We start from the raw sequence: 27,057 nt of genomic DNA, 5'->3' as shown, positions 1-27,057 counted from the left end.
TTGGCCCGTAGGCAGATTTCACTCTGCACGTCCCAAATTCAACAAGGGCCGGGACGAAGCAAGTCGAGGTTCCGCCGAGATTCGAACTCGGATCGCTGGATTCAAAGTCCAGAGTGCTAGCCATTACACCACGGAACCAGCAGTGCTGCGGCCTCAGGCAGCCTGAGCTTTCCTGCATTCACACTTGCAGCAACGCTCTCAGAATCTGGTCTCTTGATGCTGCGTCCTTGGCAGGGAATACTTGCGTGGTACAGGGCAGAGCAAAAGCAGATCGTGCGCTTGTCGCAGGAGCATCGCAAACACTGTGGCAAGGTGAAAACCAGCCCACTTCCATCATGGGTGTGGGAATTTGTGAAACCCACAGTTTTGTCGAAGACAATCGCTCACGCTGCCAGAAAGAAGGCTCCACCGAGATTTGAACTCGGATCGCTGGATTCAGAGTCCAGAGTGCTCACCATTACACCATGGAACCCTGAGATAGCAGGGGCTGCCGAATCACTGCTCAAGGATGTTTGCCTCATTCGTCAAGCGGGTGAACAGCAACGACAAGGATCACAATGGCAACTGTGGATCTGCTGATCCAGCAGCTCGTGCACTCGGTCTTTCACAAGTGCAACCACGCTGTCTCGGCCTGCTGCCCTGTAAGGCCGGTCGCCCTCGCCTCCGAAATCCACTTTGCCGAAGTTTTCGGGCCGTGCCAGATATGCCAACCTGTCCACGAAACCTAGTTTCTCAGCGGGAGCAGGGTTGCTGTTGGCCATGAACAACTCTGAGCCGGGCTACTGCTCGCTAATCTCTCTCACTGGCAAACTTTCAAGCTGCTGGACAATCGCCTCGCCAGCATTTCACTTTGGCTTCAGCTTTCTCACCTCACAGTTAGCCTTCTGCTAAGTACAGCTGTAGGACAAGTGGCACATCTGCAGTACAGCTGCCTTTTCAAACAGCACCGCTGCTGTTTCTCTCCCTTACCGGCGGCCATCGCTGTGTCAGCGCTGCGATGAGCAATGCTTTTAAGCAAAGTGAGATCTCAGACGGATTGTGTTCAAGAGCACGTGTCCCTGGCTTTCCGGGACTCTGTATTGTATGCAGTGTTTTTTATGTCGTCGGACTGTCTTGTATGTACAAATGTCATTGTTACCGTTTTGTAGTGATTGAAACTGGGATTTGAGGTTCCTGGTTTCCCTGAAAACTGGTTGAATGGTAGGGCTTGGGGCCTGGCTTTGCTGCTCCTCTCCCTGGTAAAATTGCTGTTTCTCTGTGTCCAGCTGTTACTGTGAATTGTTTGGCAAACTGTGAATTGTTTAATCAAATGAAAGAAAAGAGCACCTGTCCAGCATGCGCCTCATTTCAATTCCTGTCACCTTTTCACCAGCTGCCTGTGGAACACAGAGAGGAGCTCCAAAAACAACACCGCTTGACTGCAGCTTGTCTCTTAATGCTGTGTCCTTCGAAGAAAACACATCCGTGGTTCAGGAGAGAGCAAAAGCAGGCACCCAGTGACGAGCTTAAGACTCCACCTCGGGATTGGCATCATCCTGTGCCTCCCATTCTGGCAGAAATGTGATGAGATCTGACTCAAAGGTGCTAAAAGGGCGGCTCTTACAATTGGCCCGTAGGCAGATTTCACTCGCACGTCCCAAATTCAACAAGGGCCGGGACGAAGCAAGTCGAGGTTCCGCCGAGATTCGAACTCGGATCGCTGGATTCAAAGTCCAGAGTGCTAGCCATTACACCACGGAACCAGCAGTGCTGCGGCCTCAGGCAGCCTGAGCTTTCCTGCATTCACACTTGCAGCAACGCTCTCAGAATCTGGTCTCTTGATGCTGCGTCCTTGGCAGGGAATACTTGCGTGGTACAGGGCAGAGCAAAAGCAGATCGTGCGCTTGTCGCAGGAGCATCGCAAACACTGTGGCAAGGTGAAAACCAGCCCACTTCCATCATGGGTGTGGGAATTTGTGAAACCCACAGTTTTGTCGAAGACAATCGCTCACGCTGCCAGAAAGAAGGCTCCACCGAGATTTGAACTCGGATCGCTGGATTCAGAGTCCAGAGTGCTCACCATTACACCATGGAACCCTGAGATAGCAGGGGCTGCCGAATCACTGCTCAAGGATGTTTGCCTCATTCGTCAAGCGGGTGAACAGCAACGACAAGGATCACAATGGCAACTGTGGATCTGCTGATCCAGCAGCTCGTGCACTCGGTCTTTCACAAGTGCAACCACGCTGTCTCGGCCTGCTGCCCTGTAAGGCCGGTCGCCCTCGCCTCCGAAATCCACTTTGCCGAAGTTTTCGGGCCGTGCCAGATATGCCAACCTGTCCACGAAACCTAGTTTCTCAGCGGGAGCAGGGTTGCTGTTGGCCATGAACAACTCTGAGCCGGGCTACTGCTCGCTAATCTCTCTCACTGGCAAACTTTCAAGCTGCTGGACAATCGCCTCGCCAGCATTTCACTTTGGCTTCAGCTTTCTCACCTCACAGTTAGCCTTCTGCTAAGTACAGCTGTAGGACAAGTGGCACATCTGCAGTACAGCTGCCTTTTCAAACAGCACCGCTGCTGTTTCTCTCCCTTACCGGCGGCCATCGCTGTGTCAGCGCTGCGATGAGCAATGCTTTTAAGCAAAGTGAGATCTCAGACGGATTGTGTTCAAGAGCACGTGTCCCTGGCTTTCCGGGACTCTGTATTGTATGCAGTGTTTTTTATGTCGTCGGACTGTCTTGTATGTACAAATGTCATTGTTACCGTTTTGTAGTGATTGAAACTGGGATTTGAGGTTCCTGGTTTCCCTGAAAACTGGTTGAATGGTAGGGCTTGGGGCCTGGCTTTGCTGCTCCTCTCCCTGGTAAAATTGCTGTTTCTCTGTGTCCAGCTGTTACTGTGAATTGTTTGGCAAACTGTGAATTGTTTAATCAAATGAAAGAAAAGAGCACCTGTCCAGCATGCGCCTCATTTCAATTCCTGTCACCTTTTCACCAGCTGCCTGTGGAACACAGAGAGGAGCTCCAAAAACAACACCGCTTGACTGCAGCTTGTCTCTTAATGCTGTGTCCTTCGAAGAAAACACATCCGTGGTTCAGGAGAGAGCAAAAGCAGGCACCCAGTGACGAGCTTAAGACTCCACCTCGGGATTGGCATCATCCTGTGCCTCCCATTCTGGCAGAAATGTGATGAGATCTGACTCAAAGGTGCTAAAAGGGCGGCTCTTACAATTGGCCCGTAGGCAGATTTCACTCGCACGTCCCAAATTCAACAAGGGCCGGGACGAAGCAAGTCGAGGTTCCGCCGAGATTCGAACTCGGATCGCTGGATTCAAAGTCCAGAGTGCTAGCCATTACACCACGGAACCAGCAGTGCTGCGGCCTCAGGCAGCCTGAGCTTTCCTGCATTCACACTTGCAGCAACGCTCTCAGAATCTGGTCTCTTGATGCTGCGTCCTTGGCAGGGAATACTTGCGTGGTACAGGGCAGAGCAAAAGCAGATCGTGCGCTTGTCGCAGGAGCATCGCAAACACTGTGGCAAGGTGAAAACCAGCCCACTTCCATCATGGGTGTGGGAATTTGTGAAACCCACAGTTTTGTCGAAGACAATCGCTCACGCTGCCAGAAAGAAGGCTCCACCGAGATTTGAACTCGGATCGCTGGATTCAGAGTCCAGAGTGCTCACCATTACACCATGGAACCCTGAGATAGCAGGGGCTGCCGAATCACTGCTCAAGGATGTTTGCCTCATTCGTCAAGCGGGTGAACAGCAACGACAAGGATCACAATGGCAACTGTGGATCTGCTGATCCAGCAGCTCGTGCACTCGGTCTTTCACAAGTGCAACCACGCTGTCTCGGCCTGCTGCCCTGTAAGGCCGGTCGCCCTCGCCTCCGAAATCCACTTTGCCGAAGTTTTCGGGCCGTGCCAGATATGCCAACCTGTCCACGAAACCTAGTTTCTCAGCGGGAGCAGGGTTGCTGTTGGCCATGAACAACTCTGAGCCGGGCTACTGCTCGCTAATCTCTCTCACTGGCAAACTTTCAAGCTGCTGGACAATCGCCTCGCCAGCATTTCACTTTGGCTTCAGCTTTCTCACCTCACAGTTAGCCTTCTGCTAAGTACAGCTGTAGGACAAGTGGCACATCTGCAGTACAGCTGCCTTTTCAAACAGCACCGCTGCTGTTTCTCTCCCTTACCGGCGGCCATCGCTGTGTCAGCGCTGCGATGAGCAATGCTTTTAAGCAAAGTGAGATCTCAGACGGATTGTGTTCAAGAGCACGTGTCCCTGGCTTTCCGGGACTCTGTATTGTATGCAGTGTTTTTTATGTCGTCGGACTGTCTTGTATGTACAAATGTCATTGTTACCGTTTTGTAGTGATTGAAACTGGGATTTGAGGTTCCTGGTTTCCCTGAAAACTGGTTGAATGGTAGGGCTTGGGGCCTGGCTTTGCTGCTCCTCTCCCTGGTAAAATTGCTGTTTCTCTGTGTCCAGCTGTTACTGTGAATTGTTTGGCAAACTGTGAATTGTTTAATCAAATGAAAGAAAAGAGCACCTGTCCAGCATGCGCCTCATTTCAATTCCTGTCACCTTTTCACCAGCTGCCTGTGGAACACAGAGAGGAGCTCCAAAAACAACACCGCTTGACTGCAGCTTGTCTCTTAATGCTGTGTCCTTCGAAGAAAACACATCCGTGGTTCAGGAGAGAGCAAAAGCAGGCACCCAGTGACGAGCTTAAGACTCCACCTCGGGATTGGCATCATCCTGTGCCTCCCATTCTGGCAGAAATGTGATGAGATCTGACTCAAAGGTGCTAAAAGGGCGGCTCTTACAATTGGCCCGTAGGCAGATTTCACTCGCACGTCCCAAATTCAACAAGGGCCGGGACGAAGCAAGTCGAGGTTCCGCCGAGATTCGAACTCGGATCGCTGGATTCAAAGTCCAGAGTGCTAGCCATTACACCACGGAACCAGCAGTGCTGCGGCCTCAGGCAGCCTGAGCTTTCCTGCATTCACACTTGCAGCAACGCTCTCAGAATCTGGTCTCTTGATGCTGCGTCCTTGGCAGGGAATACTTGCGTGGTACAGGGCAGAGCAAAAGCAGATCGTGCGCTTGTCGCAGGAGCATCGCAAACACTGTGGCAAGGTGAAAACCAGCCCACTTCCATCATGGGTGTGGGAATTTGTGAAACCCACAGTTTTGTCGAAGACAATCGCTCACGCTGCCAGAAAGAAGGCTCCACCGAGATTTGAACTCGGATCGCTGGATTCAGAGTCCAGAGTGCTCACCATTACACCATGGAACCCTGAGATAGCAGGGGCTGCCGAATCACTGCTCAAGGATGTTTGCCTCATTCGTCAAGCGGGTGAACAGCAACGACAAGGATCACAATGGCAACTGTGGATCTGCTGATCCAGCAGCTCGTGCACTCGGTCTTTCACAAGTGCAACCACGCTGTCTCGGCCTGCTGCCCTGTAAGGCCGGTCGCCCTCGCCTCCGAAATCCACTTTGCCGAAGTTTTCGGGCCGTGCCAGATATGCCAACCTGTCCACGAAACCTAGTTTCTCAGCGGGAGCAGGGTTGCTGTTGGCCATGAACAACTCTGAGCCGGGCTACTGCTCGCTAATCTCTCTCACTGGCAAACTTTCAAGCTGCTGGACAATCGCCTCGCCAGCATTTCACTTTGGCTTCAGCTTTCTCACCTCACAGTTAGCCTTCTGCTAAGTACAGCTGTAGGACAAGTGGCACATCTGCAGTACAGCTGCCTTTTCAAACAGCACCGCTGCTGTTTCTCTCCCTTACCGGCGGCCATCGCTGTGTCAGCGCTGCGATGAGCAATGCTTTTAAGCAAAGTGAGATCTCAGACGGATTGTGTTCAAGAGCACGTGTCCCTGGCTTTCCGGGACTCTGTATTGTATGCAGTGTTTTTTATGTCGTCGGACTGTCTTGTATGTACAAATGTCATTGTTACCGTTTTGTAGTGATTGAAACTGGGATTTGAGGTTCCTGGTTTCCCTGAAAACTGGTTGAATGGTAGGGCTTGGGGCCTGGCTTTGCTGCTCCTCTCCCTGGTAAAATTGCTGTTTCTCTGTGTCCAGCTGTTACTGTGAATTGTTTGGCAAACTGTGAATTGTTTAATCAAATGAAAGAAAAGAGCACCTGTCCAGCATGCGCCTCATTTCAATTCCTGTCACCTTTTCACCAGCTGCCTGTGGAACACAGAGAGGAGCTCCAAAAACAACACCGCTTGACTGCAGCTTGTCTCTTAATGCTGTGTCCTTCGAAGAAAACACATCCGTGGTTCAGGAGAGAGCAAAAGCAGGCACCCAGTGACGAGCTTAAGACTCCACCTCGGGATTGGCATCATCCTGTGCCTCCCATTCTGGCAGAAATGTGATGAGATCTGACTCAAAGGTGCTAAAAGGGCGGCTCTTACAATTGGCCCGTAGGCAGATTTCACTCGCACGTCCCAAATTCAACAAGGGCCGGGACGAAGCAAGTCGAGGTTCCGCCGAGATTCGAACTCGGATCGCTGGATTCAAAGTCCAGAGTGCTAGCCATTACACCACGGAACCAGCAGTGCTGCGGCCTCAGGCAGCCTGAGCTTTCCTGCATTCACACTTGCAGCAACGCTCTCAGAATCTGGTCTCTTGATGCTGCGTCCTTGGCAGGGAATACTTGCGTGGTACAGGGCAGAGCAAAAGCAGATCGTGCGCTTGTCGCAGGAGCATCGCAAACACTGTGGCAAGGTGAAAACCAGCCCACTTCCATCATGGGTGTGGGAATTTGTGAAACCCACAGTTTTGTCGAAGACAATCGCTCACGCTGCCAGAAAGAAGGCTCCACCGAGATTTGAACTCGGATCGCTGGATTCAGAGTCCAGAGTGCTCACCATTACACCATGGAACCCTGAGATAGCAGGGGCTGCCGAATCACTGCTCAAGGATGTTTGCCTCATTCGTCAAGCGGGTGAACAGCAACGACAAGGATCACAATGGCAACTGTGGATCTGCTGATCCAGCAGCTCGTGCACTCGGTCTTTCACAAGTGCAACCACGCTGTCTCGGCCTGCTGCCCTGTAAGGCCGGTCGCCCTCGCCTCCGAAATCCACTTTGCCGAAGTTTTCGGGCCGTGCCAGATATGCCAACCTGTCCACGAAACCTAGTTTCTCAGCGGGAGCAGGGTTGCTGTTGGCCATGAACAACTCTGAGCCGGGCTACTGCTCGCTAATCTCTCTCACTGGCAAACTTTCAAGCTGCTGGACAATCGCCTCGCCAGCATTTCACTTTGGCTTCAGCTTTCTCACCTCACAGTTAGCCTTCTGCTAAGTACAGCTGTAGGACAAGTGGCACATCTGCAGTACAGCTGCCTTTTCAAACAGCACCGCTGCTGTTTCTCTCCCTTACCGGCGGCCATCGCTGTGTCAGCGCTGCGATGAGCAATGCTTTTAAGCAAAGTGAGATCTCAGACGGATTGTGTTCAAGAGCACGTGTCCCTGGCTTTCCGGGACTCTGTATTGTATGCAGTGTTTTTTATGTCGTCGGACTGTCTTGTATGTACAAATGTCATTGTTACCGTTTTGTAGTGATTGAAACTGGGATTTGAGGTTCCTGGTTTCCCTGAAAACTGGTTGAATGGTAGGGCTTGGGGCCTGGCTTTGCTGCTCCTCTCCCTGGTAAAATTGCTGTTTCTCTGTGTCCAGCTGTTACTGTGAATTGTTTGGCAAACTGTGAATTGTTTAATCAAATGAAAGAAAAGAGCACCTGTCCAGCATGCGCCTCATTTCAATTCCTGTCACCTTTTCACCAGCTGCCTGTGGAACACAGAGAGGAGCTCCAAAAACAACACCGCTTGACTGCAGCTTGTCTCTTAATGCTGTGTCCTTCGAAGAAAACACATCCGTGGTTCAGGAGAGAGCAAAAGCAGGCACCCAGTGACGAGCTTAAGACTCCACCTCGGGATTGGCATCATCCTGTGCCTCCCATTCTGGCAGAAATGTGATGAGATCTGACTCAAAGGTGCTAAAAGGGCGGCTCTTACAATTGGCCCGTAGGCAGATTTCACTCGCACGTCCCAAATTCAACAAGGGCCGGGACGAAGCAAGTCGAGGTTCCGCCGAGATTCGAACTCGGATCGCTGGATTCAAAGTCCAGAGTGCTAGCCATTACACCACGGAACCAGCAGTGCTGCGGCCTCAGGCAGCCTGAGCTTTCCTGCATTCACACTTGCAGCAACGCTCTCAGAATCTGGTCTCTTGATGCTGCGTCCTTGGCAGGGAATACTTGCGTGGTACAGGGCAGAGCAAAAGCAGATCGTGCGCTTGTCGCAGGAGCATCGCAAACACTGTGGCAAGGTGAAAACCAGCCCACTTCCATCATGGGTGTGGGAATTTGTGAAACCCACAGTTTTGTCGAAGACAATCGCTCACGCTGCCAGAAAGAAGGCTCCACCGAGATTTGAACTCGGATCGCTGGATTCAGAGTCCAGAGTGCTCACCATTACACCATGGAACCCTGAGATAGCAGGGGCTGCCGAATCACTGCTCAAGGATGTTTGCCTCATTCGTCAAGCGGGTGAACAGCAACGACAAGGATCACAATGGCAACTGTGGATCTGCTGATCCAGCAGCTCGTGCACTCGGTCTTTCACAAGTGCAACCACGCTGTCTCGGCCTGCTGCCCTGTAAGGCCGGTCGCCCTCGCCTCCGAAATCCACTTTGCCGAAGTTTTCGGGCCGTGCCAGATATGCCAACCTGTCCACGAAACCTAGTTTCTCAGCGGGAGCAGGGTTGCTGTTGGCCATGAACAACTCTGAGCCGGGCTACTGCTCGCTAATCTCTCTCACTGGCAAACTTTCAAGCTGCTGGACAATCGCCTCGCCAGCATTTCACTTTGGCTTCAGCTTTCTCACCTCACAGTTAGCCTTCTGCTAAGTACAGCTGTAGGACAAGTGGCACATCTGCAGTACAGCTGCCTTTTCAAACAGCACCGCTGCTGTTTCTCTCCCTTACCGGCGGCCATCGCTGTGTCAGCGCTGCGATGAGCAATGCTTTTAAGCAAAGTGAGATCTCAGACGGATTGTGTTCAAGAGCACGTGTCCCTGGCTTTCCGGGACTCTGTATTGTATGCAGTGTTTTTTATGTCGTCGGACTGTCTTGTATGTACAAATGTCATTGTTACCGTTTTGTAGTGATTGAAACTGGGATTTGAGGTTCCTGGTTTCCCTGAAAACTGGTTGAATGGTAGGGCTTGGGGCCTGGCTTTGCTGCTCCTCTCCCTGGTAAAATTGCTGTTTCTCTGTGTCCAGCTGTTACTGTGAATTGTTTGGCAAACTGTGAATTGTTTAATCAAATGAAAGAAAAGAGCACCTGTCCAGCATGCGCCTCATTTCAATTCCTGTCACCTTTTCACCAGCTGCCTGTGGAACACAGAGAGGAGCTCCAAAAACAACACCGCTTGACTGCAGCTTGTCTCTTAATGCTGTGTCCTTCGAAGAAAACACATCCGTGGTTCAGGAGAGAGCAAAAGCAGGCACCCAGTGACGAGCTTAAGACTCCACCTCGGGATTGGCATCATCCTGTGCCTCCCATTCTGGCAGAAATGTGATGAGATCTGACTCAAAGGTGCTAAAAGGGCGGCTCTTACAATTGGCCCGTAGGCAGATTTCACTCGCACGTCCCAAATTCAACAAGGGCCGGGACGAAGCAAGTCGAGGTTCCGCCGAGATTCGAACTCGGATCGCTGGATTCAAAGTCCAGAGTGCTAGCCATTACACCACGGAACCAGCAGTGCTGCGGCCTCAGGCAGCCTGAGCTTTCCTGCATTCACACTTGCAGCAACGCTCTCAGAATCTGGTCTCTTGATGCTGCGTCCTTGGCAGGGAATACTTGCGTGGTACAGGGCAGAGCAAAAGCAGATCGTGCGCTTGTCGCAGGAGCATCGCAAACACTGTGGCAAGGTGAAAACCAGCCCACTTCCATCATGGGTGTGGGAATTTGTGAAACCCACAGTTTTGTCGAAGACAATCGCTCACGCTGCCAGAAAGAAGGCTCCACCGAGATTTGAACTCGGATCGCTGGATTCAGAGTCCAGAGTGCTCACCATTACACCATGGAACCCTGAGATAGCAGGGGCTGCCGAATCACTGCTCAAGGATGTTTGCCTCATTCGTCAAGCGGGTGAACAGCAACGACAAGGATCACAATGGCAACTGTGGATCTGCTGATCCAGCAGCTCGTGCACTCGGTCTTTCACAAGTGCAACCACGCTGTCTCGGCCTGCTGCCCTGTAAGGCCGGTCGCCCTCGCCTCCGAAATCCACTTTGCCGAAGTTTTCGGGCCGTGCCAGATATGCCAACCTGTCCACGAAACCTAGTTTCTCAGCGGGAGCAGGGTTGCTGTTGGCCATGAACAACTCTGAGCCGGGCTACTGCTCGCTAATCTCTCTCACTGGCAAACTTTCAAGCTGCTGGACAATCGCCTCGCCAGCATTTCACTTTGGCTTCAGCTTTCTCACCTCACAGTTAGCCTTCTGCTAAGTACAGCTGTAGGACAAGTGGCACATCTGCAGTACAGCTGCCTTTTCAAACAGCACCGCTGCTGTTTCTCTCCCTTACCGGCGGCCATCGCTGTGTCAGCGCTGCGATGAGCAATGCTTTTAAGCAAAGTGAGATCTCAGACGGATTGTGTTCAAGAGCACGTGTCCCTGGCTTTCCGGGACTCTGTATTGTATGCAGTGTTTTTTATGTCGTCGGACTGTCTTGTATGTACAAATGTCATTGTTACCGTTTTGTAGTGATTGAAACTGGGATTTGAGGTTCCTGGTTTCCCTGAAAACTGGTTGAATGGTAGGGCTTGGGGCCTGGCTTTGCTGCTCCTCTCCCTGGTAAAATTGCTGTTTCTCTGTGTCCAGCTGTTACTGTGAATTGTTTGGCAAACTGTGAATTGTTTAATCAAATGAAAGAAAAGAGCACCTGTCCAGCATGCGCCTCATTTCAATTCCTGTCACCTTTTCACCAGCTGCCTGTGGAACACAGAGAGGAGCTCCAAAAACAACACCGCTTGACTGCAGCTTGTCTCTTAATGCTGTGTCCTTCGAAGAAAACACATCCGTGGTTCAGGAGAGAGCAAAAGCAGGCACCCAGTGACGAGCTTAAGACTCCACCTCGGGATTGGCATCATCCTGTGCCTCCCATTCTGGCAGAAATGTGATGAGATCTGACTCAAAGGTGCTAAAAGGGCGGCTCTTACAATTGGCCCGTAGGCAGATTTCACTCGCACGTCCCAAATTCAACAAGGGCCGGGACGAAGCAAGTCGAGGTTCCGCCGAGATTCGAACTCGGATCGCTGGATTCAAAGTCCAGAGTGCTAGCCATTACACCACGGAACCAGCAGTGCTGCGGCCTCAGGCAGCCTGAGCTTTCCTGCATTCACACTTGCAGCAACGCTCTCAGAATCTGGTCTCTTGATGCTGCGTCCTTGGCAGGGAATACTTGCGTGGTACAGGGCAGAGCAAAAGCAGATCGTGCGCTTGTCGCAGGAGCATCGCAAACACTGTGGCAAGGTGAAAACCAGCCCACTTCCATCATGGGTGTGGGAATTTGTGAAACCCACAGTTTTGTCGAAGACAATCGCTCACGCTGCCAGAAAGAAGGCTCCACCGAGATTTGAACTCGGATCGCTGGATTCAGAGTCCAGAGTGCTCACCATTACACCATGGAACCCTGAGATAGCAGGGGCTGCCGAATCACTGCTCAAGGATGTTTGCCTCATTCGTCAAGCGGGTGAACAGCAACGACAAGGATCACAATGGCAACTGTGGATCTGCTGATCCAGCAGCTCGTGCACTCGGTCTTTCACAAGTGCAACCACGCTGTCTCGGCCTGCTGCCCTGTAAGGCCGGTCGCCCTCGCCTCCGAAATCCACTTTGCCGAAGTTTTCGGGCCGTGCCAGATATGCCAACCTGTCCACGAAACCTAGTTTCTCAGCGGGAGCAGGGTTGCTGTTGGCCATGAACAACTCTGAGCCGGGCTACTGCTCGCTAATCTCTCTCACTGGCAAACTTTCAAGCTGCTGGACAATCGCCTCGCCAGCATTTCACTTTGGCTTCAGCTTTCTCACCTCACAGTTAGCCTTCTGCTAAGTACAGCTGTAGGACAAGTGGCACATCTGCAGTACAGCTGCCTTTTCAAACAGCACCGCTGCTGTTTCTCTCCCTTACCGGCGGCCATCGCTGTGTCAGCGCTGCGATGAGCAATGCTTTTAAGCAAAGTGAGATCTCAGACGGATTGTGTTCAAGAGCACGTGTCCCTGGCTTTCCGGGACTCTGTATTGTATGCAGTGTTTTTTATGTCGTCGGACTGTCTTGTATGTACAAATGTCATTGTTACCGTTTTGTAGTGATTGAAACTGGGATTTGAGGTTCCTGGTTTCCCTGAAAACTGGTTGAATGGTAGGGCTTGGGGCCTGGCTTTGCTGCTCCTCTCCCTGGTAAAATTGCTGTTTCTCTGTGTCCAGCTGTTACTGTGAATTGTTTGGCAAACTGTGAATTGTTTAATCAAATGAAAGAAAAGAGCACCTGTCCAGCATGCGCCTCATTTCAATTCCTGTCACCTTTTCACCAGCTGCCTGTGGAACACAGAGAGGAGCTCCAAAAACAACACCGCTTGACTGCAGGTTGTCTCTTAATGCTGTGTCCTTCGAAGAAAACACATCCGTGGTTCAGGAGAGAGCAAAAGCAGGCACCCAGTGACGAGCTTAAGACTCCACCTCGGGATTGGCATCATCCTGTGCCTCCCATTCTGGCAGAAATGTGATGAGATCTGACTCAAAGGTGCTAAAAGGGCGGCTCTTACAATTGGCCCGTAGGCAGATTTCACTCGCACGTCCCAAATTCAACAAGGGCCGGGACGAAGCAAGTCGAGGTTCCGCCGAGATTCGAACTCGGATCGCTGGATTCAAAGTCCAGAGTGCTAGCCATTACACCACGGAACCAGCAGTGCTGCTGCCTCAGGCAGCCTGAGCTTTCCTGCATTCACACTTGCAGCAACGCTCTCAGAATCTGGTCTCTTGATGCTGCGTCCTTGGCAGGGAATACTTGCGTGGTACAGGGCAGAGCAAAAGCAGATCGTGCGCTTGTCGCAGGAGCATCGCAAACACTGTGGCAAGGTGAAAACCAGCCCACTTCCATCATGGGTGTGGGAATTTGTGAAACCCACAGTTTTGTCGAAGACAATCGCTCACGCTGCCAGAAAGAAGGCTCCACCGAGATTTGAACTCGGATCGCTGGATTCAGAGTCCAGAGTGCTCACCATTACACCATGGAACCCTGAGATAGCAGGGGCTGCCGAATCACTGCTCAAGGATGTTTGCCTCATTCGTCAAGCGGGTGAACAGCAACGACAAGGATCACAATGGCAACTGTGGATCTGCTGATCCAGCAGCTCGTGCACTCGGTCTTTCACAAGTGCAACCACGCTGTCTCGGCCTGCTGCCCTGTAAGGCCGGTCGCCCTCGCCTCCGAAATCCACTTTGCCGAAGTTTTCGGGCCGTGCCAGATATGCCAACCTGTCCACGAAACCTAGTTTCTCAGCGGGAGCAGGGTTGCTGTTGGCCATGAACAACTCTGAGCCGGGCTACTGCTCGCTAATCTCTCTCACTGGCAAACTTTCAAGCTGCTGGACAATCGCCTCGCCAGCATTTCACTTTGGCTTCAGCTTTCTCACCTCACAGTTAGCCTTCTGCTAAGTACAGCTGTAGGACAAGTGGCACATCTGCAGTACAGCTGCCTTTTCAAACAGCACCGCTGCTGTTTCTCTCCCTTACCGGCGGCCATCGCTGTGTCAGCGCTGCGATGAGCAATGCTTTTAAGCAAAGTGAGATCTCAGACGGATTGTGTTCAAGAGCACGTGTCCCTGGCTTTCCGGGACTCTGTATTGTATGCAGTGTTTTTTATGTCGTCGGACTGTCTTGTATGTACAAATGTCATTGTTACCGTTTTGTAGTGATTGAAACTGGGATTTGAGGTTCCTGGTTTCCCTGAAAACTGGTTGAATGGTAGGGCTTGGGGCCTGGCTTTGCTGCTCCTCTCCCTGGTAAAATTGCTGTTTCTCTGTGTCCAGCTGTTACTGTGAATTGTTTGGCAAACTGTGAATTGTTTAATCAAATGAAAGAAAAGAGCACCTGTCCAGCATGCGCCTCATTTCAATTCCTGTCACCTTTTCACCAGCTGCCTGTGGAACACAGAGAGGAGCTCCAAAAACAACACCGCTTGACTGCAGCTTGTCTCTTAATGCTGTGTCCTTCGAAGAAAACACATCCGTGGTTCAGGAGAGAGCAAAAGCAGGCACCCAGTGACGAGCTTAAGACTCCACCTCGGGATTGGCATCATCCTGTGCCTCCCATTCTGGCAGAAATGTGATGAGATCTGACTCAAAGGTGCTAAAAGGGCGGCTCTTACAATTGGCCCGTAGGCAGATTTCACTCGCACGTCCCAAATTCAACAAGGGCCGGGACGAAGCAAGTCGAGGTTCCGCCGAGATTCGAACTCGGATCGCTGGATTCAAAGTCCAGAGTGCTAGCCATTACACCACGGAACCAGCAGTGCTGCGGCCTCAGGCAGCCTGAGCTTTCCTGCATTCACACTTGCAGCAACGCTCTCAGAATCTGGTCTCTTGATGCTGCGTCCTTGGCAGGGAATACTTGCGTGGTACAGGGCAGAGCAAAAGCAGATCGTGCGCTTGTCGCAGGAGCATCGCAAACACTGTGGCAAGGTGAAAACCAGCCCACTTCCATCATGGGTGTGGGAATTTGTGAAACCCACAGTTTTGTCGAAGACAATCGCTCACGCTGCCAGAAAGAAGGCTCCACCGAGATTTGAACTCGGATCGCTGGATTCAGAGTCCAGAGTGCTCACCATTACACCATGGAACCCTGAGATAGCAGGGGCTGCCGAATCACTGCTCAAGGATGTTTGCCTCATTCGTCAAGCGGGTGAACAGCAACGACAAGGATCACAATGGCAACTGTGGATCTGCTGATCCAGCAGCTCGTGCACTCGGTCTTTCACAAGTGCAACCACGCTGTCTCGGCCTGCTGCCCTGTAAGGCCGGTCGCCCTCGCCTCCGAAATCCACTTTGCCGAAGTTTTCGGGCCGTGCCAGATATGCCAACCTGTCCACGAAACCTAGTTTCTCAGCGGGAGCAGGGTTGCTGTTGGCCATGAACAACTCTGAGCCGGGCTACTGCTCGCTAATCTCTCTCACTGGCAAACTTTCAAGCTGCTGGACAATCGCCTCGCCAGCATTTCACTTTGGCTTCAGCTTTCTCACCTCACAGTTAGCCTTCTGCTAAGTACAGCTGTAGGACAAGTGGCACATCTGCAGTACAGCTGCCTTTTCAAACAGCACCGCTGCTGTTTCTCTCCCTTACCGGCGGCCATCGCTGTGTCAGCGCTGCGATGAGCAATGCTTTTAAGCAAAGTGAGATCTCAGACGGATTGTGTTCAAGAGCACGTGTCCCTGGCTTTCCGGGACTCTGTATTGTATGCAGTGTTTTTTATGTCGTCGGACTGTCTTGTATGTACAAATGTCATTGTTACCGTTTTGTAGTGATTGAAACTGGGATTTGAGGTTCCTGGTTTCCCTGAAAACTGGTTGAATGGTAGGGCTTGGGGCCTGGCTTTGCTGCTCCTCTCCCTGGTAAAATTGCTGTTTCTCTGTGTCCAGCTGTTACTGTGAATTGTTTGGCAAACTGTGAATTGTTTAATCAAATGAAAGAAAAGAGCACCTGTCCAGCATGCGCCTCATTTCAATTCCTGTCACCTTTTCACCAGCTGCCTGTGGAACACAGAGAGGAGCTCCAAAAACAACACCGCTTGACTGCAGCTTGTCTCTTAATGCTGTGTCCTTCGAAGAAAACACATCCGTGGTTCAGGAGAGAGCAAAAGCAGGCACCCAGTGACGAGCTTAAGACTCCACCTCGGGATTGGCATCATCCTGTGCCTCCCATTCTGGCAGAAATGTGATGAGATCTGACTCAAAGGTGCTAAAAGGGCGGCTCTTACAATTGGCCCATAGGCAGATTTCACTCGCACGTCCCAAATTCAACAAGGGCCGGGACGAAGCAAGTCGAGGTTCCGCCGAGATTCGAACTCGGATCGCTGGATTCAAAGTCCAGAGTGCTAGCCATTACACCACGGAACCAGCAGTGCTGCGGCCTCAGGCAGCCTGAGCTTTCCTGCATTCACACTTGCAGCAACGCTCTCAGAATCTGGTCTCTTGATGCTGCGTCCTTGGCAGGGAATACTTGCGTGGTACAGGGCAGAGCAAAAGCAGATCGTGCGCTTGTCGCAGGAGCATCGCAAACACTGTGGCAAGGTGAAAACCAGCCCACTTCCATCATGGGTGTGGGAATTTGTGAAACCCACAGTTTTGTCGAAGACAATCGCTCACGCTGCCAGAAAGAAGGCTCCACCGAGATTTGAACTCGGATCGCTGGATTCAGAGTCCAGAGTGCTCACCATTACACCATGGAACCCTGAGATAGCAGGGGCTGCCGAATCACTGCTCAAGGATGTTTGCCTCATTCGTCAAGCGGGTGAACAGCAACGACAAGGATCACAATGGCAACTGTGGATCTGCTGATCCAGCAGCTCGTGCACTCGGTCTTTCACAAGTGCAACCACGCTGTCTCGGCCTGCTGCCCTGTAAGGCCGGTCGCCCTCGCCTCCGAAATCCACTTTGCCGAAGTTTTCGGGCCGTGCCAGATATGCCAACCTGTCCACGAAACCTAGTTTCTCAGCGGGAGCAGGGTTGCTGTTGGCCATGAACAACTCTGAGCCGGGCTACTGCTCGCTAATCTCTCTCACTGGCAAACTTTCAAGCTGCTGGACAATCGCCTCGCCAGCATTTCACTTTGGCTTCAGCTTTCTCACCTCACAGTTAGCCTTCTGCTAAGTACAGCTGTAGGACAAGTGGCACATCTGCAGTACAGCTGCCTTTTCAAACAGCACCGCTGCTGTTTCTCTCCCTTACCGGCGGCCATCGCTGTGTCAGCGCTGCGATGAGCAATGCTTTTAAGCAAAGTGAGATCTCAGACGGATTGTGTTCAAGAGCACGTGTCCCTGGCTTTCCGGGACTCTGTATTGTATGCAGTGTTTTTTATGTCGTCGGACTGTCTTGTATGTACAAATGTCATTGTTACCGTTTTGTAGTGATTGAAACTGGGATTTGAGGTTCCTGGTTTCCCTGAAAACTGGTTGAATGGTAGGGCTTGGGGCCTGGCTTTGCTGCTCCTCTCCCTGGTAAAATTGCTGTTTCTCTGTGTCCAGCTGTTACTGTGAATTGTTTGGCAAACTGTGAATTGTTTAATCAAATGAAAGAAAAGAGCACCTGTCCAGCATGCGCCTCATTTCAATTCCTGTCACCTTTTCACCAGCTGCCTGTGGAACACAGAGAGGAGCTCCAAAAACAACACCGCTTGACTGCAGCTTGTCTCTTAATGCTGTGTCCTTCGAAGAAAACACATCCGTGGTTCAGGAGAGAGCAAAAGCAGGCACCCAGTGACGAGCTTAAGACTCCACCTCGGGATTGGCATCATCCTGTGCCTCCCATTCTGGCAGAAATGTGATGAGATCTGACTCAAAGGTGCTAAAAGGGCAGCTCTTACAATTGGCCCGTAGGCAGATTTCACTCGCACGTCCCAAATTCAACAAGGGCCGGGACGAAGCAAGTCGAGGTTCCGCCGAGATTCGAACTCGGATCGCTGGATTCAAAGTCCAGAGTGCTAGCCATTACACCACGGAACCAGCAGTGCTGCGGCCTCAGGCAGCCTGAGCTTTCCTGCATTCACACTTGCAGCAACGCTCTCAGAATCTGGTCTCTTGATGCTGCGTCCTTGGCAGGGAATACTTGCGTGGTACAGGGCAGAGCAAAAGCAGATCGTGCGCTTGTCGCAGGAGCATCGCAAACACTGTGGCAAGGTGAAAACCAGCCCACTTCCATCATGGGTGTGGGAATTTGTGAAACCCACAGTTTTGTCGAAGACAATCGCTCACGCTGCCAGAAAGAAGGCTCCACCGAGATTTGAACTCGGATCGCTGGATTCAGAGTCCAGAGTGCTCACCATTACACCATGGAACCCTGAGATAGCAGGGGCTGCCGAATCACTGCTCAAGGATGTTTGCCTCATTCGTCAAGCGGGTGAACAGCAACGACAAGGATCACAATGGCAACTGTGGATCTGCTGATCCAGCAGCTCGTGCACTCGGTCTTTCACAAGTGCAACCACGCTGTCTCGGCCTGCTGCCCTGTAAGGCCGGTCGCCCTCGCCTCCGAAATCCACTTTGCCGAAGTTTTCGGGCCGTGCCAGATATGCCAACCTGTCCACGAAACCTAGTTTCTCAGCGGGAGCAGGGTTGCTGTTGGCCATGAACAACTCTGAGCCGGGCTACTGCTCGCTAATCTCTCTCACTGGCAAACTTTCAAGCTGCTGGACAATCGCCTCGCCAGCATTTCACTTTGGCTTCAGCTTTCTCACCTCACAGTTAGCCTTCTGCTAAGTACAGCTGTAGGACAAGTGGCACATCTGCAGTACAGCTGCCTTTTCAAACAGCACCGCTGCTGTTTCTCTCCCTTACCGGCGGCCATCGCTGTGTCAGCGCTGCGATGAGCAATGCTTTTAAGCAAAGTGAGATCTCAGACGGATTGTGTTCAAGAGCACGTGTCCCTGGCTTTCCGGGACTCTGTATTGTATGCAGTGTTTTTTATGTCGTCGGACTGTCTTGTATGTACAAATGTCATTGTTACCGTTTTGTAGTGATTGAAACTGGGATTTGAGGTTCCTGGTTTCCCTGAAAACTGGTTGAATGGTAGGGCTTGGGGCCTGGCTTTGCTGCTCCTCTCCCTGGTAAAATTGCTGTTTCTCTGTGTCCAGCTGTTACTGTGAATTGTTTGGCAAACTGTGAATTGTTTAATCAAATGAAAGAAAAGAGCACCTGTCCAGCATGCGCCTCATTTCAATTCCTGTCACCTTTTCACCAGCTGCCTGTGGAACACAGAGAGGAGCTCCAAAAACAACACCGCTTGACTGCAGCTTGTCTCTTAATGCTGTGTCCTTCGAAGAAAACACATCCGTGGTTCAGGAGAGAGCAAAAGCAGGCACCCAGTGACGAGCTTAAGACTCCACCTCGGGATTGGCATCATCCTGTGCCTCCCATTCTGGCAGAAATGTGATGAGATCTGACTCAAAGGTGCTAAAAGGGCAGCTCTTACAATTGGCCCGTAGGCAGATTTCACTCGCACGTCCCAAATTCAACAAGGGCCGGGACGAAGCAAGTCGAGGTTCCGCCGAGATTCGAACTCGGATCGCTGGATTCAAAGTCCAGAGTGCTAGCCATTACACCACGGAACCAGCAGTGCTGCGGCCTCAGGCAGCCTGAGCTTTCCTGCATTCACACTTGCAGCAACGCTCTCAGAATCTGGTCTCTTGATGCTGCGTCCTTGGCAGGGAATACTTGCGTGGTACAGGGCAGAGCAAAAGCAGATCGTGCGCTTGTCGCAGGAGCATCGCAAACACTGTGGCAAGGTGAAAACCAGCCCACTTCCATCATGGGTGTGGGAATTTGTGAAACCCACAGTTTTGTCGAAGACAATCGCTCACGCTGCCAGAAAGAAGGCTCCACCGAGATTTGAACTCGGATCGCTGGATTCAGAGTCCAGAGTGCTCACCATTACACCATGGAACCCTGAGATAGCAGGGGCTGCCGAATCACTGCTCAAGGATGTTTGCCTCATTCGTCAAGCGGGTGAACAGCAACGACAAGGATCACAATGGCAACTGTGGATCTGCTGATCCAGCAGCTCGTGCACTCGGTCTTTCACAAGTGCAACCACGCTGTCTCGGCCTGCTGCCCTGTAAGGCCGGTCGCCCTCGCCTCCGAAATCCACTTTGCCGAAGTTTTCGGGCCGTGCCAGATATGCCAACCTGTCCACGAAACCTAGTTTCTCAGCGGGAGCAGGGTTGCTGTTGGCCATGAACAACTCTGAGCCGGGCTACTGCTCGCTAATCTCTCTCACTGGCAAACTTTCAAGCTGCTGGACAATCGCCTCGCCAGCATTTCACTTTGGCTTCAGCTTTCTCACCTCACAGTTAGCCTTCTGCTAAGTACAGCTGTAGGACAAGTGGCACATCTGCAGTACAGCTGCCTTTTCAAACAGCACCGCTGCTGTTTCTCTCCCTTACCGGCGGCCATCGCTGTGTCAGCGCTGCGATGAGCAATGCTTTTAAGCAAAGTGAGATCTCAGACGGATTGTGTTCAAGAGCACGTGTCCCTGGCTTTCCGGGACTCTGTATTGTATGCAGTGTTTTTTATGTCGTCGGACTGTCTTGTATGTACAAATGTCATTGTTACCGTTTTGTAGTGATTGAAACTGGGATTTGAGGTTCCTGGTTTCCCTGAAAACTGGTTGAATGGTAGGGCTTGGGGCCTGGCTTTGCTGCTCCTCTCCCTGGTAAAATTGCTGTTTCTCTGTGTCCAGCTGTTACTGTGAATTGTTTGGCAAACTGTGAATTGTTTAATCAAATGAAAGAAAAGAGCACCTGTCCAGCATGCGCCTCATTTCAATTCCTGTCACCTTTTCACCAGCTGCCTGTGGAACACAGAGAGGAGCTCCAAAAACAACACCGCTTGACTGCAGCTTGTCTCTTAATGCTGTGTCCTTCGAAGAAAACACATCCGTGGTTCAGGAGAGAGCAAAAGCAGGCACCCAGTGACGAGCTTAAGACTCCACCTCGGGATTGGCATCATCCTGTGCCTCCCATTCTGGCAGAAATGTGATGAGATCTGACTCAAAGGTGCTAAAAGGGCGGCTCTTACAATTGGCCCGTAGGCAGATTTCACTCGCACGTCCCAAATTCAACAAGGGCCGGGACGAAGCAAGTCGAGGTTCCGCCGAGATTCGAACTCGGATCGCTGGATTCAAAGTCCAGAGTGCTAGCCATTACACCACGGAACCAGCAGTGCTGTGGCCTCAGGCAGCCTGAGCTTTCCTGCATTCACACTTGCAGCAACGCTCTCAGAATCTGGTCTCTTGATGCTGCGTCCTTGGCAGGGAATACTTGCGTGGTACAGGGCAGAGCAAAAGCAGATCGTGCGCTTGTCGCAGGAGCATCGCAAACACTGTGGCAAGGTGAAAACCAGCCCACTTCCATCATGGGTGTGGGAATTTGTGAAACCCACAGTTTTGTCGAAGACAATCGCTCACGCTGCCAGAAAGAAGGCTCCACCGAGATTTGAACTCGGATCGCTGGATTCAGAGTCCAGAGTGCTCACCATTACACCATGGAACCCTGAGATAGCAGGGGCTGCCGAATCACTGCTCAAGGATGTTTGCCTCATTCGTCAAGCGGGTGAACAGCAACGACAAGGATCACAATGGCAACTGTGGATCTGCTGATCCAGCAGCTCGTGCACTCGGTCTTTCACAAGTGCAACCACGCTGTCTCGGCCTGCTGCCCTGTAAGGCCGGTCGCCCTCGCCTCCGAAATCCACTTTGCCGAAGTTTTCGGGCCGTGCCAGATATGCCAACCTGTCCACGAAACCTAGTTTCTCAGCGGGAGCAGGGTTGCTGTTGGCCATGAACAACTCTGAGCCGGGCTACTGCTCGCTAATCTCTCTCACTGGCAAACTTTCAAGCTGCTGGACAATCGCCTCGCCAGCATTTCACTTTGGCTTCAGCTTTCTCACCTCACAGTTAGCCTTCTGCTAAGTACAGCTGTAGGACAAGTGGCACATCTGCAGTACAGCTGCCTTTTCAAACAGCACCGCTGCTGTTTCTCTCCCTTACCGGCGGCCATCGCTGTGTCAGCGCTGCGATGAGCAATGCTTTTAAGCAAAGTGAGATCTCAGACGGATTGTGTTCAAGAGCACGTGTCCCTGGCTTTCCGGGACTCTGTATTGTATGCAGTGTTTTTTATGTCGTCGGACTGTCTTGTATGTACAAATGTCATTGTTACCGTTTTGTAGTGATTGAAACTGGGATTTGAGGTTCCTGGTTTCCCTGAAAACTGGTTGAATGGTAGGGCTTGGGGCCTGGCTTTGCTGCTCCTCTCCCTGGTAAAATTGCTGTTTCTCTGTGTCCAGCTGTTACTGTGAATTGTTTGGCAAACTGTGAATTGTTTAATCAAATGAAAGAAAAGAGCACCTGTCCAGCATGCGCCTCATTTCAATTCCTGTCACCTTTTCACCAGCTGCCTGTGGAACACAGAGAGGAGCTCCAAAAACAACACCGCTTGACTGCAGCTTGTCTCTTAATGCTGTGTCCTTCGAAGAAAACACATCCGTGGTTCAGGAGAGAGCAAAAGCAGGCACCCAGTGACGAGCTTAAGACTCCACCTCGGGATTGGCATCATCCTGTGCCTCCCATTCTGGCAGAAATGTGATGAGATCTGACTCAAAGGTGCTAAAAGGGCGGCTCTTACAATTGGCCCGTAGGCAGATTTCACTCGCACGTCCCAAATTCAACAAGGGCCGGGACGAAGCAAGTCGAGGTTCCGCCGAGATTCGAACTCGGATCGCTGGATTCAAAGTCCAGAGTGCTAGCCATTACACCACGGAACCAGCAGTGCTGCGGCCTCAGGCAGCCTGAGCTTTCCTGCATTCACACTTGCAGCAACGCTCTCAGAATCTGGTCTCTTGATGCTGCGTCCTTGGCAGGGAATACTTGCGTGGTACAGGGCAGAGCAAAAGCAGATCGTGCGCTTGTCGCAGGAGCATCGCAAACACTGTGGCAAGGTGAAAACCAGCCCACTTCCATCATGGGTGTGGGAATTTGTGAAACCCACAGTTTTGTCGAAGACAATCGCTCACGCTGCCAGAAAGAAGGCTCCACCGAGATTTGAACTCGGATCGCTGGATTCAGAGTCCAGAGTGCTCACCATTACACCATGGAACCCTGAGATAGCAGGGGCTGCCGAATCACTGCTCAAGGATGTTTGCCTCATTCGTCAAGCGGGTGAACAGCAACGACAAGGATCACAATGGCAACTGTGGATCTGCTGATCCAGCAGCTCGTGCACTCGGTCTTTCACAAGTGCAACCACGCTGTCTCGGCCTGCTGCCCTGTAAGGCCGGTCGCCCTCGCCTCCGAAATCCACTTTGCCGAAGTTTTCGGGCCGTGCCAGATATGCCAACCTGTCCACGAAACCTAGTTTCTCAGCGGGAGCAGGGTTGCTGTTGGCCATGAACAACTCTGAGCCGGGCTACTGCTCGCTAATCTCTCTCACTGGCAAACTTTCAAGCTGCTGGACAATCGCCTCGCCAGCATTTCACTTTGGCTTCAGCTTTCTCACCTCACAGTTAGCCTTCTGCTAAGTACAGCTGTAGGACAAGTGGCACATCTGCAGTACAGCTGCCTTTTCAAACAGCACCGCTGCTGTTTCTCTCCCTTACCGGCGGCCATCGCTGTGTCAGCGCTGCGATGAGCAATGCTTTTAAGCAAAGTGAGATCTCAGACGGATTGTGTTCAAGAGCACGTGTCCCTGGCTTTCCGGGACTCTGTATTGTATGCAGTGTTTTTTATGTCGTCGGACTGTCTTGTATGTACAAATGTCATTGTTACCGTTTTGTAGTGATTGAAACTGGGATTTGAGGTTCCTGGTTTCCCTGAAAACTGGTTGAATGGTAGGGCTTGGGGCCTGGCTTTGCTGCTCCTCTCCCTGGTAAAATTGCTGTTTCTCTGTGTCCAGCTGTTACTGTGAATTGTTTGGCAAACTGTGAATTGTTTAATCAAATGAAAGAAAAGAGCACCTGTCCAGCATGCGCCTCATTTCAATTCCTGTCACCTTTTCACCAGCTGCCTGTGGAACACAGAGAGGAGCTCCAAAAACAACACCGCTTGACTGCAGCTTGTCTCTTAATGCTGTGTCCTTCGAAGAAAACACATCCGTGGTTCAGGAGAGAGCAAAAGCAGGCACCCAGTGACGAGCTTAAGACTCCACCTCGGGATTGGCATCATCCTGTGCCTCCCATTCTGGCAGAAATGTGATGAGATCTGACTCAAAGGTGCTAAAAGGGCGGCTCTTACAATTGGCCCGTAGGCAGATTTCACTCGCACGTCCCAAATTCAACAAGGGCCGGGACGAAGCAAGTCGAGGTTCCGCCGAGATTCGAACTCGGATCGCTGGATTCAAAGTCCAGAGTGCTAGCCATTACACCACGGAACCAGCAGTGCTGCGGCCTCAGGCAGCCTGAGCTTTCCTGCATTCACACTTGCAGCAACGCTCTCAGAATCTGGTCTCTTGATGCTGCGTCCTTGGCAGGGAATACTTGCGTGGTACAGGGCAGAGCAAAAGCAGATCGTGCGCTTGTCGCAGGAGCATCGCAAACACTGTGGCAAGGTGAAAACCAGCCCACTTCCATCATGGGTGTGGGAATTTGTGAAACCCACAGTTTTGTCGAAGACAATCGCTCACGCTGCCAGAAAGAAGGCTCCACCGAGATTTGAACTCGGATCGCTGGATTCAGAGTCCAGAGTGCTCACCATTACACCATGGAACCCTGAGATAGCAGGGGCTGCCGAATCACTGCTCAAGGATGTTTGCCTCATTCGTCAAGCGGGTGAACAGCAACGACAAGGATCACAATGGCAACTGTGGATCTGCTGATCCAGCAGCTCGTGCACTCGGTCTTTCACAAGTGCAACCACGCTGTCTCGGCCTGCTGCCCTGTAAGGCCGGTCGCCCTCGCCTCCGAAATCCACTTTGCCGAAGTTTTCGGGCCGTGCCAGATATGCCAACCTGTCCACGAAACCTAGTTTCTCAGCGGGAGCAGGGTTGCTGTTGGCCATGAACAACTCTGAGCCGGGCTACTGCTCGCTAATCTCTCTCACTGGCAAACTTTCAAGCTGCTGGACAATCGCCTCGCCAGCATTTCACTTTGGCTTCAGCTTTCTCACCTCACAGTTAGCCTTCTGCTAAGTACAGCTGTAGGACAAGTGGCACATCTGCAGTACAGCTGCCTTTTCAAACAGCACCGCTGCTGTTTCTCTCCCTTACCGGCGGCCATCGCTGTGTCAGCGCTGCGATGAGCAATGCTTTTAAGCAAAGTGAGATCTCAGACGGATTGTGTTCAAGAGCACGTGTCCCTGGCTTTCCGGGACTCTGTATTGTATGCAGTGTTTTTTATGTCGTCGGACTGTCTTGTATGTACAAATGTCATTGTTACCGTTTTGTAGTGATTGAAACTGGGATTTGAGGTTCCTGGTTTCCCTGAAAACTGGTTGAATGGTAGGGCTTGGGGCCTGGCTTTGCTGCTCCTCTCCCTGGTAAAATTGCTGTTTCTCTGTGTCCAGCTGTTACTGTGAATTGTTTGGCAAACTGTGAATTGTTTAATCAAATGAAAGAAAAGAGCACCTGTCCAGCATGCGCCTCATTTCAATTCCTGTCACCTTTTCACCAGCTGCCTGTGGAACACAGAGAGGAGCTCCAAAAACAACACCGCTTGACTGCAGCTTGTCTCTTAATGCTGTGTCCTTCGAAGAAAACACATCCGTGGTTCAGGAGAGAGCAAAAGCAGGCACCCAGTGACGAGCTTAAGACTCCACCTCGGGATTGGCATCATCCTGTGCCTCCCATTCTGGCAGAAATGTGATGAGATCTGACTCAAAGGTGCTAAAAGGGCAGCTCTTACAATTGGCCCGTAGGCAGATTTCACTCGCACGTCCCAAATTCAACAAGGGCCGGGACGAAGCAAGTCGAGGTTCCGCCGAGATTCGAACTCGGATCGCTGGATTCAAAGTCCAGAGTGCTAGCCATTACACCACGGAACCAGCAGTGCTGCGGCCTCAGGCAGCCTGAGCTTTCCTGCATTCACACTTGCAGCAACGCTCTCAGAATCTGGTCTCTTGATGCTGCGTCCTTGGCAGGGAATACTTGCGTGGTACAGGGCAGAGCAAAAGCAGATCGTGCGCTTGTCGCAGGAGCATCGCAAACACTGTGGCAAGGTGAAAACCAGCCCACTTCCATCATGGGTGTGGGAATTTGTGAAACCCACAGTTTTGTCGAAGACAATCGCTCACGCTGCCAGAAAGAAGGCTCCACCGAGATTTGAACTCGGATCGCTGGATTCAGAGTCCAGAGTGCTCACCATTACACCATGGAACCCTGAGATAGCAGGGGCTGCCGAATCACTGCTCAAGGATGTTTGCCTCATTCGTCAAGCGGGTGAACAGCAACGACAAGGATCACAATGGCAACTGTGGATCTGCTGATCCAGCAGCTCGTGCACTCGGTCTTTCACAAGTGCAACCACGCTGTCTCGGCCTGCTGCCCTGTAAGGCCGGTCGCCCTCGCCTCCGAAATCCACTTTGCCGAAGTTTTCGGGCCGTGCCAGATATGCCAACCTGTCCACGAAACCTAGTTTCTCAGCGGGAGCAGGGTTGCTGTTGGCCATGAACAACTCTGAGCCGGGCTACTGCTCGCTAATCTCTCTCACTGGCAAACTTTCAAGCTGCTGGACAATCGCCTCGCCAGCATTTCACTTTGGCTTCAGCTTTCTCACCTCACAGTTAGCCTTCTGCTAAGTACAGCTGTAGGACAAGTGGCACATCTGCAGTACAGCTGCCTTTTCAAACAGCACCGCTGCTGTTTCTCTCCCTTACCGGCGGCCATCGCTGTGTCAGCGCTGCGATGAGCAATGCTTTTAAGCAAAGTGAGATCTCAGACGGATTGTGTTCAAGAGCACGTGTCCCTGGCTTTCCGGGACTCTGTATTGTATGCAGTGTTTTTTATGTCGTCGGACTGTCTTGTATGTACAAATGTCATTGTTACCGTTTTGTAGTGATTGAAACTGGGATTTGAGGTTCCTGGTTTCCCTGAAAACTGGTTGAATGGTAGGGCTTGGGGCCTGGCTTTGCTGCTCCTCTCCCTGGTAAAATTGCTGTTTCTCTGTGTCCAGCTGTTACTGTGAATTGTTTGGCAAACTGTGAATTGTTTAATCAAATGAAAGAAAAGAGCACCTGTCCAGCATGCGCCTCATTTCAATTCCTGTCACCTTTTCACCAGCTGCCTGTGGAACACAGAGAG

At 51.7% G+C, this 27,057-nt stretch overlaps 34 non-coding genes across 34 annotated transcripts; all 34 read right to left on the bottom strand.

The window, feature by feature from the left end:
* Positions 1-66: 66 nt before the first annotated feature.
* Positions 67-138, bottom strand: trnaq-uug (transfer RNA glutamine (anticodon UUG)). Its single transcript has one exon. It is a non-coding gene; the product is annotated as a tRNA-Gln (tRNA).
* A 262-nt stretch (positions 139-400) lies between these two features.
* On the bottom strand, positions 401-472 carry trnaq-cug (transfer RNA glutamine (anticodon CUG)). Its single transcript has one exon. It is a non-coding gene; the product is annotated as a tRNA-Gln (tRNA).
* Positions 473-1,670: 1,198 nt separating this feature from the next.
* Positions 1,671-1,742, bottom strand: trnaq-uug (transfer RNA glutamine (anticodon UUG)). The gene has a single exon. It is a non-coding gene; the product is annotated as a tRNA-Gln (tRNA).
* Positions 1,743-2,004: 262 nt separating this feature from the next.
* trnaq-cug (transfer RNA glutamine (anticodon CUG)) lies at positions 2,005-2,076 on the bottom strand. The gene has a single exon. It is a non-coding gene; the product is annotated as a tRNA-Gln (tRNA).
* Positions 2,077-3,274: 1,198 nt separating this feature from the next.
* On the bottom strand, positions 3,275-3,346 carry trnaq-uug (transfer RNA glutamine (anticodon UUG)). The gene has a single exon. It is a non-coding gene; the product is annotated as a tRNA-Gln (tRNA).
* A 262-nt stretch (positions 3,347-3,608) lies between these two features.
* trnaq-cug (transfer RNA glutamine (anticodon CUG)) lies at positions 3,609-3,680 on the bottom strand. Its single transcript has one exon. It is a non-coding gene; the product is annotated as a tRNA-Gln (tRNA).
* A 1,198-nt stretch (positions 3,681-4,878) lies between these two features.
* trnaq-uug (transfer RNA glutamine (anticodon UUG)) lies at positions 4,879-4,950 on the bottom strand. Its single transcript has one exon. It is a non-coding gene; the product is annotated as a tRNA-Gln (tRNA).
* A 262-nt stretch (positions 4,951-5,212) lies between these two features.
* Positions 5,213-5,284, bottom strand: trnaq-cug (transfer RNA glutamine (anticodon CUG)). The gene has a single exon. It is a non-coding gene; the product is annotated as a tRNA-Gln (tRNA).
* Positions 5,285-6,482: 1,198 nt separating this feature from the next.
* Positions 6,483-6,554, bottom strand: trnaq-uug (transfer RNA glutamine (anticodon UUG)). The gene has a single exon. It is a non-coding gene; the product is annotated as a tRNA-Gln (tRNA).
* A 262-nt stretch (positions 6,555-6,816) lies between these two features.
* Positions 6,817-6,888, bottom strand: trnaq-cug (transfer RNA glutamine (anticodon CUG)). The gene has a single exon. It is a non-coding gene; the product is annotated as a tRNA-Gln (tRNA).
* A 1,198-nt stretch (positions 6,889-8,086) lies between these two features.
* On the bottom strand, positions 8,087-8,158 carry trnaq-uug (transfer RNA glutamine (anticodon UUG)). The gene has a single exon. It is a non-coding gene; the product is annotated as a tRNA-Gln (tRNA).
* Positions 8,159-8,420: 262 nt separating this feature from the next.
* trnaq-cug (transfer RNA glutamine (anticodon CUG)) lies at positions 8,421-8,492 on the bottom strand. The gene has a single exon. It is a non-coding gene; the product is annotated as a tRNA-Gln (tRNA).
* A 1,198-nt stretch (positions 8,493-9,690) lies between these two features.
* Positions 9,691-9,762, bottom strand: trnaq-uug (transfer RNA glutamine (anticodon UUG)). The gene has a single exon. It is a non-coding gene; the product is annotated as a tRNA-Gln (tRNA).
* Positions 9,763-10,024: 262 nt separating this feature from the next.
* trnaq-cug (transfer RNA glutamine (anticodon CUG)) lies at positions 10,025-10,096 on the bottom strand. Its single transcript has one exon. It is a non-coding gene; the product is annotated as a tRNA-Gln (tRNA).
* Positions 10,097-11,294: 1,198 nt separating this feature from the next.
* Positions 11,295-11,366, bottom strand: trnaq-uug (transfer RNA glutamine (anticodon UUG)). Its single transcript has one exon. It is a non-coding gene; the product is annotated as a tRNA-Gln (tRNA).
* Positions 11,367-11,628: 262 nt separating this feature from the next.
* trnaq-cug (transfer RNA glutamine (anticodon CUG)) lies at positions 11,629-11,700 on the bottom strand. The gene has a single exon. It is a non-coding gene; the product is annotated as a tRNA-Gln (tRNA).
* A 1,198-nt stretch (positions 11,701-12,898) lies between these two features.
* trnaq-uug (transfer RNA glutamine (anticodon UUG)) lies at positions 12,899-12,970 on the bottom strand. The gene has a single exon. It is a non-coding gene; the product is annotated as a tRNA-Gln (tRNA).
* Positions 12,971-13,232: 262 nt separating this feature from the next.
* Positions 13,233-13,304, bottom strand: trnaq-cug (transfer RNA glutamine (anticodon CUG)). The gene has a single exon. It is a non-coding gene; the product is annotated as a tRNA-Gln (tRNA).
* Positions 13,305-14,502: 1,198 nt separating this feature from the next.
* trnaq-uug (transfer RNA glutamine (anticodon UUG)) lies at positions 14,503-14,574 on the bottom strand. Its single transcript has one exon. It is a non-coding gene; the product is annotated as a tRNA-Gln (tRNA).
* A 262-nt stretch (positions 14,575-14,836) lies between these two features.
* trnaq-cug (transfer RNA glutamine (anticodon CUG)) lies at positions 14,837-14,908 on the bottom strand. Its single transcript has one exon. It is a non-coding gene; the product is annotated as a tRNA-Gln (tRNA).
* A 1,198-nt stretch (positions 14,909-16,106) lies between these two features.
* On the bottom strand, positions 16,107-16,178 carry trnaq-uug (transfer RNA glutamine (anticodon UUG)). Its single transcript has one exon. It is a non-coding gene; the product is annotated as a tRNA-Gln (tRNA).
* A 262-nt stretch (positions 16,179-16,440) lies between these two features.
* Positions 16,441-16,512, bottom strand: trnaq-cug (transfer RNA glutamine (anticodon CUG)). The gene has a single exon. It is a non-coding gene; the product is annotated as a tRNA-Gln (tRNA).
* A 1,198-nt stretch (positions 16,513-17,710) lies between these two features.
* On the bottom strand, positions 17,711-17,782 carry trnaq-uug (transfer RNA glutamine (anticodon UUG)). The gene has a single exon. It is a non-coding gene; the product is annotated as a tRNA-Gln (tRNA).
* Positions 17,783-18,044: 262 nt separating this feature from the next.
* trnaq-cug (transfer RNA glutamine (anticodon CUG)) lies at positions 18,045-18,116 on the bottom strand. Its single transcript has one exon. It is a non-coding gene; the product is annotated as a tRNA-Gln (tRNA).
* A 1,198-nt stretch (positions 18,117-19,314) lies between these two features.
* Positions 19,315-19,386, bottom strand: trnaq-uug (transfer RNA glutamine (anticodon UUG)). The gene has a single exon. It is a non-coding gene; the product is annotated as a tRNA-Gln (tRNA).
* Positions 19,387-19,648: 262 nt separating this feature from the next.
* Positions 19,649-19,720, bottom strand: trnaq-cug (transfer RNA glutamine (anticodon CUG)). The gene has a single exon. It is a non-coding gene; the product is annotated as a tRNA-Gln (tRNA).
* Positions 19,721-20,918: 1,198 nt separating this feature from the next.
* On the bottom strand, positions 20,919-20,990 carry trnaq-uug (transfer RNA glutamine (anticodon UUG)). Its single transcript has one exon. It is a non-coding gene; the product is annotated as a tRNA-Gln (tRNA).
* A 262-nt stretch (positions 20,991-21,252) lies between these two features.
* trnaq-cug (transfer RNA glutamine (anticodon CUG)) lies at positions 21,253-21,324 on the bottom strand. The gene has a single exon. It is a non-coding gene; the product is annotated as a tRNA-Gln (tRNA).
* Positions 21,325-22,522: 1,198 nt separating this feature from the next.
* On the bottom strand, positions 22,523-22,594 carry trnaq-uug (transfer RNA glutamine (anticodon UUG)). The gene has a single exon. It is a non-coding gene; the product is annotated as a tRNA-Gln (tRNA).
* Positions 22,595-22,856: 262 nt separating this feature from the next.
* On the bottom strand, positions 22,857-22,928 carry trnaq-cug (transfer RNA glutamine (anticodon CUG)). Its single transcript has one exon. It is a non-coding gene; the product is annotated as a tRNA-Gln (tRNA).
* A 1,198-nt stretch (positions 22,929-24,126) lies between these two features.
* trnaq-uug (transfer RNA glutamine (anticodon UUG)) lies at positions 24,127-24,198 on the bottom strand. Its single transcript has one exon. It is a non-coding gene; the product is annotated as a tRNA-Gln (tRNA).
* Positions 24,199-24,460: 262 nt separating this feature from the next.
* Positions 24,461-24,532, bottom strand: trnaq-cug (transfer RNA glutamine (anticodon CUG)). The gene has a single exon. It is a non-coding gene; the product is annotated as a tRNA-Gln (tRNA).
* A 1,198-nt stretch (positions 24,533-25,730) lies between these two features.
* On the bottom strand, positions 25,731-25,802 carry trnaq-uug (transfer RNA glutamine (anticodon UUG)). The gene has a single exon. It is a non-coding gene; the product is annotated as a tRNA-Gln (tRNA).
* A 262-nt stretch (positions 25,803-26,064) lies between these two features.
* Positions 26,065-26,136, bottom strand: trnaq-cug (transfer RNA glutamine (anticodon CUG)). Its single transcript has one exon. It is a non-coding gene; the product is annotated as a tRNA-Gln (tRNA).
* Between the last annotated feature and the right edge of the window lie 921 nt (positions 26,137-27,057).

The sequence above is a fragment of the Chiloscyllium plagiosum genome, unplaced genomic scaffold (genome assembly GCF_037043375.1).
Source record: "Chiloscyllium plagiosum isolate Xiang-an unplaced genomic scaffold, Cpla_swu_hap1 HiC_scaffold_44, whole genome shotgun sequence".
NCBI lineage: Eukaryota > Metazoa > Chordata > Chondrichthyes > Orectolobiformes > Hemiscylliidae > Chiloscyllium > Chiloscyllium plagiosum.
Note: the sequence above shows the minus strand (reverse complement) of the source record. Positions and strands in the feature narration are given on the sequence as shown.